Below are 17,564 nucleotides of genomic sequence, written 5' to 3'. Positions count from 1 at the left end.
TACCACCACTCAATACACAACACTCCTTCCCCCTAAGTGAACTCCTTCTCGAAGAGCTCGAGCCCCGTCTGATCTCTTCTGCCTGGCCACATTCACATCTTGCATGGCCCATCACCGACGTGTGCACTGTGCTGCCTGTATCCGGGTGCCCAGGTGGTTCAGGACGAGCAGCTTGCCGCTCTCTCTGGCTGATGCTGTCTGTTGCAGCTCTCAATGCACCGCTCCTACACACTTGGTCGACAGAACGTCGCATGATAATGCCCTCCTGGGTGCGGGTTTTGTAGGAAACTGGACCCATCATTTCAACCACTGTCGCCAGTATCCATGAAGGGCCACTGCTGTAGCTGCATATGAATACTGGGTCTTCTGGTTGAAACATTCGTGACTTCGGTTGGGCTCCTTCGCTGGAATTCTCATCAGCTCCCTTCCTCATGCTCTCAGTCAGGTCCGGGTGCAGTCGGTCAAGTATCGTCTTCAACCTCCTGTTCATCAGCATATTCACTCGGCTCTTGCCTGTCATCATGCATGGTGTTACATTCTGCTGTAGCAGAAAACTGGCCAGATGCTGCCTTCATGTTTCCTTTTACAATACGCTGTAGTGAATCTTTCGTTGTGTGCACCATGCGCTCTGCTTGTCCGTTAGTTGACGGGTGGAAGGGTGCTGACGTGATGTGTCTGATGAGACCGGCTTTCAAGAATGTGCGGAATTCTTCGGAGGTGAACTGAGCCCCGTCATCCGAGACCACGGTGCTGGAGTTGCATTCCATGCGTCTACTGAGGCACGAGGAGGTGCAGGTCGTTACTCTTGGCATGTCATGCACTTGATCACATGCTCTTCTATGCTTCTGTCCATCTTGGGTCACCACACATAGCTGCGAGCCAGAGCCTTCATTTGGACGATGCCAGGATGTCCGACATGGAGGGCCTCCAGCCACACCTTCCTGCCTTCTGAGGGAATTACGACCCTGTTCCCCCAAAGTATACATCCTTTGTGAACCGGCAGCTCATGTTGTCGAATCTTGAATGGCTGGAAATTTGCTTCCAGGCCTCCTGGCAGCTAACCCTTCAGAGCCCAGTTGAGAACCCTTCAAACGGTGTTCTTTGCTTTCATATGTGCGGCGTCCTTGGCGTGGAGCGGTGGATTGGATGTGTTCTCCAGAAGCAAAACTTCTAGAGGAGAACGGTAAGTGAGAGGTGTCTAAATGCATCGGTATATTGTATGTCCTTCCCAGGTCAATGATCCAAACTGTAGTTATAAGCATTCTGTAGGATCGTCCAACGCAACATTCGTGGAGACAAGATGTATGGCATTCGCTTTGCAGGTGTGAACAGTCCCAAAGGTGGTTTGTGGTGTTATGATCTCGAAGGCAATACGCATAGTCATGGAACTTCTTTAGGCTTGCCAGCACTGCAAAGGCTTCTTTGTTGATTTGAGCATAGTTTGGCTTGGTAGATGTCCATATGCGGGAGTAAAATGCGACGGGGACCTCTTTGCCATCTTCCGGTCGACGGCCAAATTCAGCTTTAATGTATGTCTTATGGCGAGGCATCACAAGTGAGCATAAAGGGCTTTGTTTCATCATAATGGTGCAGCACACTTGCTGAGGACAGCAGCTGCTTGCGTTCATTGAAAACTTGTTCATGAAGAGGCGTCCACTCCCACCGTGCCTCTTTGTCAAGTAGCTGACGTAGTGGCTCGGCCACCGCTGCCTTTTTCGTAGAAAGATGCGATAGAAGTTTAGCAGTCTTAGAAAAGCCTGTAGCTCCTTTTTGCTTGTTGGTACTGGTGCCTCATGAATCGCCTTTACCTTTTCTTTTGTTGGGTGCACACGCGTCTCGTCAATAAGATATCCCAGGAACTCGAGCTGCGACACTTCAAAATGGCACTTTTCACGTTTTACCCTGAGTCCAGCCAGAATCAGCAAGACGGTGCAGGACTTCCTCGAGGTGGCCTGCCAACTCTTTTTTGGTGCTTGCAGCAATTAGAACATTATCAAATTATGACACAACCCCGGTGATCCCTTTCAGGAGGTCGTCCATGAAGCTCTGAAATATCCCAAGAGCAACATTTACTCCAAACCGTAGCCGCTTTACTCGAAATGCTCCTCGATGGGTTGTGATCGTTTGTGCCTCCGCCGCTTCTTTATGAACCACCAGCTGCTGGTAAGCTTCTGCCCAATCCAGTTTTGCAAACAGCCTCCCCCCGAGAGTGATGCCAGGAGGTGCTGTACCATGGGGATCGAGTACGGGTGTTGAGCCAGTTCCTTGTTGAAAGTGCACTTGTAGGCGCCGCATATTCTGATGTCTCCAGTTGCCTTATGGGTGTCACAATCGGGGTCTCCCACTTTGGTTGCGTGACCTGCTCCAAAATGCCTTGTTCAATAAGGCAATCATGTTTAGCGTCAATTTTAAGCGTGAGCGCGAAGGGCATTTGCCAGGGTTTCTTGCGGATTGGCATCATTGTAAAGTCAAGGTGCAGCGATACTGGGGGTCCCTCAAACTTCCCAATCTTTTACCCAAACACGCCATCATACTTTGCAAGCACACCTTCAATAGACAACCTTTTGACCTTATTTACCCCTAGCAGCCTGACTCCCAATGGTTTAAACCAGTCCATGCCAAGGAGGGTTGTCCACTGTCCCTGTGCTACTAGCAGTTTCAAGTCTCTTTCGAAACTGCCGTGCTTGAAATGGACCTTATACACCCCCTTGATCTCCACCGTATTGCAATGGAAATCTGACTTGCGATTGAAATGGCTCACCTGGTACAGCATCTTCATCATGACCTCATTTGTTTGTTCTGGGATGATAGATAACTCTGACCCCGAGTCAACTTCCATCATTGCCGACGTCCGGTGCTTACGTGTCTGCGATGCCTGTGGCGGGGCCAGTTGGTTAGTATCGTACACATCATCAAATTGTGTGTTCAAGTTCAAAATGTTCGCCGTAGTTTTGGATCCTCTTGTTCCCATGGCCCGCTCTGCGCTCATTGTTTCATGCGACACACACAGTCGATGCGGCCGATTTTTCTGCATAAGTGACACTGGGCATCCTTAAATTGACAATACTCCCGTGCGTGAGCTCCTCTGCACCCATTGCAAGGCTTTGTTTTCCCGTGGTATACTGTTCCCTTGTCGGTTGCCTAAGCGTGTTTTCTCCTTCCTCTTAGTCCTGACGTATAACAACGTCGGTTGCCACAGCTGGTTCTCCTCCCCGCACATCGCGGGTGCTTTGAGCCGCCGCTTTAGCTGCCAGCACTTCTTCCTGAGCGATCTTGAACGAGAGTTTTTTTTTTTTTTTCGAAAAGTCGAGCTTCAACAGTTTTATCCCTCAGGTCACACACGAGTTGATCTCACAGTGTTTCCGTGAGATTTGGAAAGTTGCAGTTTTGTGACAACCGCCGTAGTTCTACAATGAACAAGGCCACAGACTTCTCAGGACCCTGATTCCGCCGGTAAAGGCATTCTGGCGTACAATCTCCGACGGTTGGCTGAAGGTCTTCATTTTGGGAGTTGCCAACGCGAGTAGTGACTGTACTAAGTCAAAAGTGGCAGCTTCGCAAACGCTAAAAAAAAAACGGCACGTTTTCTGGTTGGGTTGGTGATATCGTTTGCCTCGAGGTGGAAGATCAATCTTGCCTCGTAGGCGTCCCACTTCTCCGGAAACGCAGGGTTGAATTCTCCTATCTGTCCCAGGGTCGCCATTTCTTGTCAAGGGTACAAGGAGGGTACCCGAACAAAGGGCGATGTTCACAAACCTTGTGCCTCACCTGTACGTTCCGATGTGGGGCCGTAGAGTGCGGCAGTCTCTATGCAATCTTATCCTCATCACCACATGATAGATCCTGGCCAGTAGATGACGACCGGATAACATGAACTATTTATTGACTGAAGATACAAAGGCTACGTTATGATGACATGATAGGTTCACTGGCTGGCGTTGGCCGTTGACTGCGTGCTTCGCATTTTTTCCGCGGTGGGGCGTAATCTTCTAGGATTGCGATCCATGTCCCAGATGGTGCCACCACTCTACACACAACAGCCACCATGAACAATCTATAGAAACTGTGACTATTGCCAGAAACTTTCGAATAGGACACTGAAGTAAAAGGTTTTGTCAGAAAAAATGGGTGATTGCAAGCACAGAGACGTCAGAACCATTCAGCAGATTGGGGGGGGGGGGGGGGGGGCGACAGTGGTGGGGGAGGGGGAAGGGCAAGTTTGCGCCCCTCCCCCACATCTTTTCCATTAAATTTCTGACCTGTCGAGGGGGCAGTCTCTACCCCCCCCCCCCCCCCCCCCCCGTCTCCCTATTTCTTTTCGACGCCACTGTACAAGCAGAATGTGATTACAACCATCGTGTCTGTAGTCTACTGTATACTGGTGGTTGACGCGACGGCCATTTGCAGCGAGAGCTATGGTAAAATGCGCCTGATTCAGCTGTAGCACTTGCTATGTATCGCGGCGATAGTTTCATTGAGTCGCCCGCAACAAAGTAACCGTCAAAGAAAAGAATGTCCGAGTGGCAGAGGAGGGCTGCGGCTGCACAGTTGGCAGGACTCTTCGTGGCGGTGCATTGACGGCACTTTTTTAACATTCAGGTTCACACACTCTTTGCATCAGCCTTGCCTGTTCGTGATAACGATGCCCTTTGCCTTTATCTTCATGATGTAGTTTTCATGTTTTGAGCGCACCTTCGGGGCCTCCTCGCCGAGTACGGGAAGCATGCCTCGCTGCGAGCTCGGCCAGGCAATGATCAGTCGGCAGTGGCCCCCAAATGCATGCTCACTGAAATGCTGCCACCGAGACATCGGCCTTTGCGGTCCATGACATATGGATCCTTGCATTGTTTACCAGTACTTCACTAACTCATAACTTTATTATGAGTGGCGTCTAGAGCCGCTGGTCAAATAATTGCGGGATTCCAGTTACGCCTTGAACCGCATATTTAAATTTGTTCTTCCGACACAATAGCCTTTCGCATCAAAACTTTGTCGGTGGCATATTGGAACTTTCTGCTCGTAGCACACTTTACCAACGCCGAAATATCCCGTAGGTGCTGGTTGAATGTCGTCATCGTAAGTTTGGCACAGTTTTTCAAGTTCACATGCCAAAAACCAGGTAGTTTCGTAGAAGATATGGTGCACATCAGTGCATGTCCGGGCAATTTGTGGCATCCTATGCCTTGGTAAGTGCTTCCATGTGGTGGGAAGTCAATCACCAGCTTGGTGCGGGGCCCCCGTTCGTTTGCCGTGGATAAGCAAGTTAGTTGCTTCGTTTTATATGAACCACAGGCAGCCCAAGGAGTTGTGGCTACTTTTCGATACAGTGCAGTCAAACGCACTGAAACGAAACTGTGTGTATAGGCCTTTACGCCGCTGCGCTTCCATTTTGGACCCGCAGTTTGTACCTTCTTTCGTTGTCGTTCCCACTCGGCTTTGACGTCAGTGGATCATAGATGAAGGTTGCTCAAACATAAAAAGGGAGATGAATAGTTATGTGTCTTGGCTGAATGTGCATTAAGGAACTGCGACAAAAGGCAGCAAGAAGGGAGATGATTGTAAGGATTGCAAAGGAAAACAAAGCTTTGAAGATGACTGCATGCCACGTCGGCGGTGACATCGCTCGGGCCTGTACAAATGCAATGGTGCGCAAGGCAAACATTTTTTTTTTGTGGGTGCGGTCCTTACGCATGTTTATTACAGTAATGACTTTCACTTTTATTTGGCTGGGTGTGTAAAAGTCGTTGCATTTTTTAAGATGCCATCATTTCTTTAGTTTTGCACGTTTCTAAATGAAATACATAATGCAGTGTAATTTTTTTGCATACTTGGATTGAAAAAGACATTGAAGGGAACTAACCAAAAAAAACTGTTTATTGTATTTACAAAGTAAAGCTAAACGGCAATGCCTCTTTGCCAAACTGAAGGCCCCCCCTCCCCTTTAAAGGGACACTGACAGGGTATCTATGCTCGCCGAGGTTTTCAGTTGTACGTGACATATGAGAGCTCAACTACCCAGAACAGAATTTGCGACTCGTAATTCGGTTTCTTTCCGCCCGAAAACCGCCGATCAAGAACTGGCCGGTTCGAGTCTCGCTCACTCTCTTTTTCGCGGTCACGGGCCGTTTTCTAAGGTATCGATGCGACCACCAAATTTAATCAAAGTCGTGGGTCACTGAAGGCACACACTCAATATTAAAAATAGAAAAAAAATATGAAACCCATTTTTTTGTGGCTTCTAAAAAGCTGTAAATACGTTGATAGAAAAAAAAAAGTTCCACAGACAACCGGAAGCATTCTGTGCGTTCGTCGTTTCGCGTATCGTGGGACTCGCGGGGACGGCGATGGCAGCCGACGACGGGCGTGGGACATCTATTTGAAAACTTTCGTTCGCGGTACCGGCGAATTCTGTCTACCTTTAAAAGAGAAATTTGGGACTGATCAAAAGAATTGGTATTCATCCCGTACGACACGCCCGGCCACCAAGCCGATTTGCACGAAGACGTCGCCGAGCCGTCGCTCCCTTCTCGTGGCTGAAGACATCGCTCGCGAAAACGTCAAGCACGACGTGTCTACTTTGAGTTGAATATGCACGCGTACGATTTCTTTACTAGGTGCGAATGTCCCCAAAGCGTGGTGCTTCCCGACTTCGACCCGGGAGTGCTTTTCCTTGAGAAAAATCGACAGTAAACCTTCAAACTTACAGTTTACCGGCTGAATTATTACTAAGGAAAGAGATCCACCAGAGAAGACCCAAGCAGCACATTATGACCGGCTCAAGCTTGAGCCAGACTGGGTAGCCAGGGAAGTTTCAGTGGGCCTAGATTGTTTTGCACCATGGCGCTAGGCAGCCCCATCCTGGTATGCCAGTCTGGCGACCACCGGCAGTTCCCTGTGTAGCCATGGGCTATCTCACCACTGGAATTACGGCCTGGACCAGGCGGGAAGCTCAGTGGTACCCCAAGCTTGGCTCTTTATTGTATATACAGCATGGGCCAGGTTACTGACCGGGTGGTCAGCCAAGCCTGGCTCGACAAGAGAAATTCACCATGCAGTTAAACCAGTTTAACTGGTCATATTGACAACACACGTCGTAAATTAATGACATTCAATTTATTTCCACAAAAAAATACATACTGCAGGCTGCAAAAATAAACATAAAAAGATATGTACAATGCAAAAAAATTGCCATGATGTTATTCATGTGTCCCAGGCGGTTGGCGAGATTCTCCACATCTTCTGGAGTGTCGGGGTTCCGGTGGTGGCTAACCTAGTACCGCAAGGCATCTGAAAAACAGAATAAACATCAGTAATTAGACATTGGCAGATTTTTTTTTGCACCCGCCTGTTCTAAACGGTATGTAACTAATGCCACCAATAAAAAATATGCACTATCATAAACAGTATGAGAGGGAATATGGAAGCGTGTGCCAATCGTACATGTGGCGCCAGTCTCGCGGCAATTACGTAGAAACCGCATGTAAGAGATTTGAAGAGCCACGAGACAAGCGACGACGATCCGCTTCACTGTCGCTCGGTCACTCGCTCGGTCACTCGCGCGACGCGGCAAACCGCATGAAAGCGACGGGAGCAAGCGACCAAGGCGATGAGCGACGATTTCTAGAAATCCAAAAACCGAGCGATATGCGACAAGCGACCGTGGGAAATCTCGGCCGCTCGTCACTGACTCTCGTCGCTCGCTTAATCGCTTACATGCGGTTTAGCCTTTACGTTGCATAGCGGACGACAGACTAGGAAGGCAGGAAGGGGCAACAACAGCAGGATCCTCTGCCACAGCGGTTAACCACTGCGGTAGAGGACCTCTGAAGCTGGCGGTTGTATTACTAGCATGGCTGTTCCAAATGGGCTTGCAAAAAGGTTCGGTTTCACATGACCCTGATTATGAAGATGAATCCAAATGGTCGAGCCTGCTTACCTGGCTCGCTGGCGCCGAGACAGAGACAGCCAGTGCCCGCGCTGCAATGAAGACGGAGCTAATTCCGAACAAGCCGTTCTGGGATGCAGCCATTTCGCCCACGAGCGAGTGGAACTGAGGCGGAGGACGCCATCAGCCACAGGAACCATCGGCAGAGGCAGCACTCAAGGCACCTCCCCAAGCAGAACAGCAGCGCGAACGAAGACCAGTTCGCGCCACTCACGCCAAATCCGGTTTTGTTTCCTTTTTTTTTTTTTTTTTGCTTTTCGGAATTGCGCTGCCGCCGTCTCAAAACTGGCGCTTGGAGCGGACGCAGGGCCGCGCTGATTGGCCCGCGGGCTTTTTGTCCTTGCACGTGAGCAGCTCTGCTCTTTCTAAAGCTCTTTCAAGGCATCCGCGCTTCGTTCGCGCAGGGAGACTGGGGAGACTGGGGAGACTGCATCATCCCCGGTCGCGGGGCACTGGCGCATTTCAGGCGCGTGATTCATCTAGAGGGTGCGGGATCTTTCCCGCGCTTTTCCAGGCACCCCGCCTCGGGCACTTGCGCTTGAAGCGGCTTCTCCGTGCAAGGCAGGGTAGATAAAGGTCGCGGTAAAAAGCGGGAAAGTTATAAAGTTCGAGTGCGACCAATTCCGATAGTTTTATTTACAATTTGTCGGGTACAATTCCACTACAACCAGTTCATTTCGGGTTTGGCCTGTTCATATCCAAACTGTTTTCAAATAGTTTGTTTTTCTTTTTCAATGGGGAAAACGTGTTCTTTTTCATGTCTCAAGCTAAAACAGACTTCTTGCACTCAAACGTCACTTTCTAGTGCGAAGGCTCTTGCCACAAAGCACCAAAAATATGTTAAGAGAACGCTCATACGAAATAAAAAAAAATAAAAAAAATAAAAAAAGTTAAACGAACTATAGAGTAGCAGTGGCTTTCAGCGGGCATTCTGGGTCCGATAAAATACGAGCTTGAGCCACTGAACATTGCACAGCGGCAATTCCCTGACATTCCTTGGCTCACCCTATCTTCGATCCGGCAACATGCCTGAATATTGGCTGTTGCTTGTGTTGAGCGGACCAGGGAATTCCTGCGAACTACCATGGAACCCCAAAGCTTGGCAGAGACGTTGCTACCCTGGCCATCTCTGACCGAGGAAAATCAATAGACAGCCAGGGTACATCAAAGACTGGCAGCGGCCTGTTTACACTGGCCATCAATGACCAAGGAAATTGATTGGTCAGCCAGGGAAGGCGTTCCCTGGCAGTTCCGTGGCTTTCTGGTGCAAGGAAAGACTGTGAAACGCCAGGCTGGCATACAGACGTAAATGGCTGGGCAGTCGTGGCCAAGCTATCACAACTAAGTGCCAACCCTGGCCCCAGCTAAAGCAAGCAAGTGTGCTACCTGGGGAGATGCCCCAGTAGCTCAGTGGGAAAGACGTCCGGTTCACACGCGGTAGGAGCGGGTTCGATTCCCCGTGGAACTTTACTTTTTTTGTTTTTCAAACATTTTCCGATATTTACATATATATATTTTTAGAGCGCAGCTCTTAGGGGCCCGTTTCCGGCTTGAGCGGCGTCGCCGTCGCCGTCGCCGTCGGCGTCGCCGTCGGCGTAACCGCGCGGTGCATCATGGGAAATGTCCCATAATGCACCGCGCGAGCCCCCCACCGGGGTCACGTGACCTCGTGGGGGGTCACGTGACCCCCCGAAGTCACGTGACTCGCCTGAGGTCACGTGACCCCCTCCTCGAGGTCACGTGACCCCCTCCTTGAGGTCACGTGACCCCCGCCGATGTCGCGTGACCCCCCGATAACGTCATCGTCACTGATGACGTCACCGGCATCCACGTCGTCATTGTCATCATCACTGATGACGTCACCGGCATCCACATCGTCATCGTCATCATCACTGATGACGTCACCGGCATCCACATCGTCATCGTCATCATCACTGATGACGTCACCGGCATCCACATCGTCATCGTCATCATCACTGATGACGTCACCGGCATCCACGTCGTCATCGTCATCATCACTGATGACGTCACCGGCATCCGCATCGTCATCGTCATCATCACTGATGAAGTCACCTGCATCCACATCGTCATCGTCATCATCACTGATGACGTCACCGGCATCCACATCGTCATCGTCATCATCACTGATGACGTCACCGGCATCCGCATCGTCATCATCACTGATGACGTTACCAACATCTGCATTGTCATCGTCATCATCACTGATGACGTCATCAGTGACGTCACTGATGTCGTCACCGGCATCCGCATTATCATCGTCATCATCACTGATGACGTCATCAGCGACGTCACTGATGACGTCACCGACATTCGCATCGTCATCATCACTGGTGGTCATCAGTGACGTCACTAATGACGTCATCGGTACCCGCATCGTCATCGTCACTGATGACGTCATCAGTGACGTCAGTGATGACATCATCGGCATTGGGGGTCACGTGACCCCCAAGGTCACGTGACCCCCCCCCCTGGTTAGTTTAACCCCCCCCCCCCCAGTGCCCTTCCCTCCCCCTCCTCAAGAGCTGCGCTCTAATTCGGCGTTACAGGGAGTTGTAAGCGGCTTTCATTTTTTTTTACAATCATCACTGAAGGAACGAACAAATGTTGTGGACGATACTTCGCTGAATTAAATGGTATGGGATTTCCGTTTTGGCACCTGCGAACTCAATGTAATCACTTTCCACAAAATGCAAGGAGCATATAAATCAGGTAGCGTCCGCTTTCCGAGGTGCCCGTATATCTTCTACAGCAATTGCAGCCAGCCAATGGTCCCGATCCCGTTGATCTTTCGGAAACTCTGTCGCACAATGTCACTTTTTTTCGGAGGGAGGACATGTGAGCCAGCTCTTCACGCAACATCTTGGGTGTATTCTTTTCGGAGCCGATCATGGAAATTCACCACGGGCACTCACTACGCATCTCCAACTCCTCAATGTACAAAACAACTCATCTTGGAGAACAGAACAACGAGCGGAACAAATATAACTGCAGAAGAATCGCACGGCGAGCAGTCCCCGCACGCCGCATCGCACGCCGCATGTCGTGTCGTCTGCTACGGAGAGGAGAAAAAAAAAAAAGAAAAAACGCACGGTCGGGTGTAGTTACGTCACTTCCGCCACTCACTCTCTTCTCTCCACTTCTCCGAGCTCCGTCTGGTTTCGGTCTCGGTTTCGAGCAGTTGCGTCTTTTGGCTTTATTAAAAAAATACGCTACTCTGTTGCAAAATATTAATTGGGTAGTCCTCCGACACCATAATAAAGCGCCTGGCAAAAAATGAAAAACAATTTTGGGGGGGTGTCAATGTTCCTATAAGGGCCTTGTTGTAGGGCCTTCCCAAGTAACGCGAACATTTTTTCTCCCTGTTCAATATAGAAGTTTGCTGCCTTTTTAATAATTTTGGCAGCCTCGCAGGCTGCCCTTGCTGCCCTTGCCTGCTCCTCCGATGCTCTTGCCTGCTCTTCCGTCGCCTTCAGTTTGGCAAGGTGGCACTGCCGTTCTAACTTTATGTTGTCGTGTTGTTGCTCCAAGATGTCTCTATAAAACTGTTTGTCTGCAGCCCGTGTGCTGGCTGCCGAGCCTGCGGGTGGTGCGCTGGGCCTCCAGACCGGTCGTGAACGAGGTGGTCCCCGCCGGCCCAGTCGTGCCGGTCGCCCTTCAGCAGCAGCTGCTGCCTCAGGCGGTACCCCTGCCACAGGAGGAGGCCCCTCCCGACGTAGCAGCGCAGCTGCTGCACCAGGCTTCACGGGTGCCTCATCCTCGTCCAGCGGCCAGTCCGGAGGCTCGTAGTCCTGTGTTTCTTCGGACTCCGGCACCTCGAGGAATGCGACCCCGGGGTCCACTTCAACTTCGTAGCTGAGGACTCGGTCCTCTCCAACCACCTCGTTAGTGGTTGGCTGCACGCTGACTGGTGCTGTGCTGGCTTTAAGGAAAATACACAAGAATGTTAGTCTTGTCACCCTTGTACATAATTTGTGAACACTCTTATTTGTATTTCATTCTTGCTTTTTGTGTGCATGTGGATCAAGCTCGACTCCTCGGCTCTCGGCCATTGCTGCTATTAGTTGTGAAAGTACGTGGGCTTTAGTAAAGCCAGCCTACAGTGTGCAGGTCAAGCCCGATCTTGGCTGTTGCGGCTATTAGTTGTGAAAGCATCTGGCTTCATGCAGATCCAGTGTGGAGTGTTGATGCCGGCCACATATTTCTGGTTGCTTGTCCCTACAATTCTGTTTTATGTCAAAATGACTACCATGTTGAGCAGCAGATGTGCTCAGGGTGATTCTAAATTTAGTGGTAGTGTCTACTGGTCGGTGCTTAATAAATTCTACTCACTGTGCACCGTATTTAAACTGACTGCTCAGGATTACTTCTGATTTCATTTATTTATCAATACTGTTCACCCTTTCAGGGTGGTTTTATTCTAGAAAAGACATTCCTCATGATATGCAATGTGCATGTTGGAAGTGTTGCAAAAGCTTGACGTCAGCATATGCTCAGCAGCAGCGAACTCAGCTGTGACAGTGAATGCTACCTACAAAATGAGCGAGATTTCAGAGCACTAATCTCGCATAAATATGTTTATGTAACAGACTGTAACAGCTTTGTACCTTTATTCATTTGACTTGCCATCTCAATACAATGGACCTGAAGCAAATGAGGTCCAAGCTTTGTGTTTGTGACCTTTGGGTCTACGTAGCAGTAGAGTTTTCAACATAAAACAATATACTTGTTTTGCTGTTTGTTATAGTTCGGCTTGACTTCATAAAAGTCTAGCCTGTATACGGTAGTCTTGCGATAATTCAAACTCGGATATTACACTTCTGGTTGATTCAAACAAATTTCCTAAGTTTGGTTGTCTCGCTATGTTCTTAGTGTATCCATTTGCCACTTAAACCGAATGCCGTTTTCCTGTAATTCATATTTTTTGTTCTTGCAGCCCTTTTGTTGAGTGTGCTTCTTTCCGAGCACCGGTACACTGCAGAGGAAACACCCATGGAGCTGTTGCTTCTCCGCAATTCACCGGCGCTCGGTGATAAGCGCACTCAACGGGGCTCATGCGGAAATTTCTACAGCAACTTGCGCAGACGCTGTGATCTGGTAGCATGGCATACACCGAGCACTGGCACATTGCGGAGAAGCAACAGATCCATCGGTGTTCCCTCTGCAGTGCACCGATGCTCGGAAAGAAGTGTACTAAACAGAAGGGCTGCAAGAACAAAAAATATGAATTACAGGACAACGGCATTAAATTTAAGTGGCATAGCATGGGCAAGTCACAACGTCCTCACAAGTTGCTATGAAAACTGTGGCGCAGTGCCCGCTTTTATTGTTCACGTGCCCCCCGTTTAATAGTTCACACTAGACAACTTCTTGATCCGATGAACAAACGGAATTTTGTTTTGAGTTGTTATGTGCTGTTTGGACAGCCCACAACAATGAACATTTTTGAGGGATAAATAAACTTTTGTCTTACATTTCACGAATGTTTCATGTGTAGCGTACCTGGTTATGATCACTAGGCCTATGTAAAGGAAAGCATGAAATATCTTCTTTGTATGTGAAGCCACTCATAAGGCGAATCATATTTTTATCTTGCATCATTATTTAGATAAATTTCTGATAAATCAAACAAAATTCATGGCTTCCTGGAGTTTGAAATCATGATAGTATAATGTATTTTGTAATGGTAGTGTAGTAGAAACACAATCCCCTTTGTCTCGTTCGCATTGCATGATACCTTTTTAAGATATACCTTCTACCATTTCAGCAGTGTACCAGCCTAAGTCTGCTATCATTTTTCTTTCCCAAACTTTCAAGACTCGGCCAACGGCGCTTGCAATGTTCAGAAGACTGCGTCGTCCTCCCCATGTACATGTCGGCTCATAATCACCATCATTTTAATCTTGCATCTTACAAGAGTAGGTCGTGATCTTACATCATCACATAATCACCATCACAAGATGTGGCATTGCGGGCGTACCTTGCACGGGCTGCTGCCTTTTTGCAGTGCCGTGGCTCTCCTAATCCAATAATTACTATTATTATTATTGTTTATATTATTTTTATTATCATCATTTCATTAATGAGCGCAGTGGTCTTTCATTGACATGCCTAGCTCGACTTTAACTTCAAGTAACATGGCTCAAAGTTTTAGAGTTCTTGGATGTGCACGGTTCTTTCTTGCTCTGGAGAGAACACACCAAAACATTTCTTTGAGTGGCCCAGTATTTAGTACTTGCAAACTTCAGATATGACTATGAATACAATATTAGCTTTGCTAGTAGAACCCCCAATCGTGTGAATCTCGAAAGGCTAGGCTTCGTACAAATAGCAGTAACATGACAGCTCACTCGTCGGTGTCTATGCCTCCTTCGATACCCAGAAGGTTGGGGCTTGTGGAACCGATGACCGCCAGCACAGCCTCAGCCAGCGGTGTCAGCGTGTGGTCGTTGCGCCCTGCGCCTGCGGAAGACAAGGTTCTCTTTATATTTTGTTTGAGCATTAAATTTTGCCTGATTGCAGCAGGCACATTCATTAATGTCTTGATTTGATTACTAGCTTTATATCTCAATTGCTTCTATAATTTAGCCAAGAAAATGAGAAAGTGGAAAAAATCTTCTTTAGCACACAGAATGTGTGCTTTATTTTTATGTGCAGTAAAAACATGTATAGTAAACTCACCGGTCGTGGAGTCTGCTCTCTTCGAGAGGGTCAGTTCAGTGCGACTGCGAGATTTGAGGTTTTGCCACTGCTTTTGAGTTGCGGCACAGAGCGCAGCGTCGATGGATGCCGCGAATTCATCACGGATGCGATCTCCTGCCACGCTTTTCTTTTAGCAGCTTTTGTAATATTGTTGTTAAATTTGTTCTTAATTATACGCTTTCGTTCCTCGATTTCGTAAAACAATTGAAACTTATCATCTTCGGACCAATTTGATTTCTTTACCTTGGGAGGCATCCGTGATGGACCGGCGACATCCATGTCTGCGTGCAGCAAACTCAGACGGTCGTCTGCTAACTTAATGATCGAAACATAATTATCAACTTTTACTGCAAATGCTTCCGAGAAAATACGTCCAGCGCATTTCTTTTTCTTAAAAAATTGGGCGTCTAAGGACATGCAGGCATTTCTGTAGACAACTTTGTTCGGCGTACGCACTGGACGTCGACGACGGTGGTGACAGACGATAGCGTACGAGCAATATGACAGCGTTGGTGCGCACTAAACTCTACCCAAAACCGCGCATCGCTGACTTTTTTTTTTCTTTCTTCTATTTTGCACAGAACCACGGTATGTACGAGACATGTGCCGCAGTTTTTTGATTGTCGTCGTTTCTCATTGCACAAACTGATTGCAGCGTAGCAGAAGCAGACGATCTCTCGCTTGCCGCCTCGCGTCGCTGGCGCTTTCTTATTGGACAGGAGGTCACAACTCGTCACTTCCACGTCCGGAATCTTCGGCCGTGTTCCAAAATTTACTCGGTCTCACTCTAGGGTGAAGGTTTTGTACCTTTGCGATCGAAAACCTACCCGCGTCCGGCATTACTTGATTTTTGTTGTCACGTGACATGATCTGCCAGGGTAACTCAGATCCATTCGAGTAAATTTGGAACGCACCCTCTGTTTCCTCCGGTATTTCTTCAGTTTTCCCTAGATTCCCTCTCTAGGTACTGCTTACTCCGTTCTTGGCGGTCTGGGTGCCAGACTGAAGTCCGGACTTGAGTCAAGACCGCGCTGGAGACCGTGCTGGATCCGTCTTGGTCTCAGTCACGGTCTCAGCCGAGACCGCCAGGCGCCTGAGTGAAGACTTGAGCCAAGACTTGAGTCAAGACTTTCTAGCAAGCGGCCCCAGGTACACAAAAAAGAAAAAAATGTAGCGTAGTTGGCACCAACAGTTGTTCTTCGGTTTAATTGCGTCTTTAGTCGTTTCGCGATGCGCCCTCGTGTACAAAAATGGACATGTCGTTTACAGAATTTCACGGGGGTAGATTTGCCAACCTGTGTAACCTCGTTCGAGCGATGGGTGTTTAATGCAAATGCAACGGGAAAGGAGCCCACCATTCTTCTGCGGCTCGTCGGTTTCCTTCCTTACCCGCGTTGTATTTATTTATTTGTCACTCAAAAATGAGTAAAAAAAGAAACACCGAATCGTGTGTATAAAACTCTCACGTATAAAACTTATAATTGACGACGACAGCTACAAACACGCATACTGTTTGTCTCTGGGCATGGGATCGCAAATAACTTTAAATACGCCTACAAAAGAAAAAAATAGGGTGTACCAAGTTATTTCGCATGAAGACCGACCCAGGGCGAACTGAAATAGCGACAAGACGCGATGGTCTTTGTCAGGGACCGTGCCTCTTCACTCTAAAAATTGTAGGCGAACCACGTTGTCAGGACATGAGCGCGACTATTTGTTGGAACGTTCGCAGGCGACTGAATTAACAAAAATATTTTCAATTCATTTTTCGTGAGGCGCCGCCTAGCGGACTCAATGTGCTACGCTAGGCGAGTCCGGCCGCACGCCGCACAAAATCAATCAAAGATATCACTCCGGATCTGTCACCGCACTAGTTTTCTTTTCTTTCTGTCGGTGGCTTCTGTTTGAGGAAAAGCTCAAGGCAGATAAAAAAAGTTTTGCTGAAGATTTTGTTTTCCTTCTTATTTTGAGTACGTGTTTATTTAACCTAAAAAGAAAGGGAAAGGGTGATTAATTTGATTCCATAGCTTAATTGAGAAGCGCTCTAAAAAAACCTCGCAATATCTGTTCTGATACAAGCGCCAGATGAATCTGTTTAAACGTGGTCGATTATCTCACCTCAAGAATATTGAACCGTTCTCTGGGAAACACGGAGCCAGAGAACGAAATTTAATTCGCTTCTCGTCTCAGCCATTATGCAAACAAGATCCCCGAAGCGGACTTAATACGTCATCTTGAGACCTCAACCACTTGCTTGTTAGCAGACTTCAAATTGCGAGGCAAATTAAATTAGACGATTTCTCTTAATAAATAGGCTTATTATCTCGTGTAAGTTGGCTTGGGGCATTTTTACCAATGCAATCGTTCTTTACATATATACACCGCGACGGAAAGGCGGAGGTGTCATGAGAGGACTTCTAAATGGCAGTAGTTTATTCCTAATCACGATGTCCATCACATAAAAACTCCAAACAATAGGGTTCGCCGATCTCCCGTATGAGTTTCATATGTAACTTGGCGGAACAGGAATGGAAGTAGAGCACCAGCAACAAAATATGACATAACCGACCCTATACATGACTATGGTAAATGACAGTATAAAGGAACACTGACAGGGTATTTATGCTCGCCGAGATATTTATTTGAACATATCCAAACATGTACACATTACCCAAGAAAAGTAACTAAATACCGTTACTCGTTCCTCGCTCAAAACCTAACTAAATACTGTCACGAATGACAATTGTTGAGGCGATAATAACGGAAGAAACAAAACGTTTAATAGGGCGAAGTTGTGCCCAACAATAGAAAGGGGAACAGAAGAAAGCAGACCGTCGCGGGCGTCGAAGTCGGCGAAAGAGCAGAGTCGAACGCTGAGACGAAACTGACTGCGGCTTGC

The sequence above is a fragment of the Ixodes scapularis genome, unplaced genomic scaffold, assembly GCF_016920785.2.
Source record: "Ixodes scapularis isolate PalLabHiFi unplaced genomic scaffold, ASM1692078v2 PGA_scaffold0__279_contigs__length_252992795, whole genome shotgun sequence".
Lineage (NCBI taxonomy): Eukaryota > Metazoa > Arthropoda > Arachnida > Ixodida > Ixodidae > Ixodes > Ixodes scapularis.
This window is presented reverse-complemented; position numbering follows the sequence as displayed.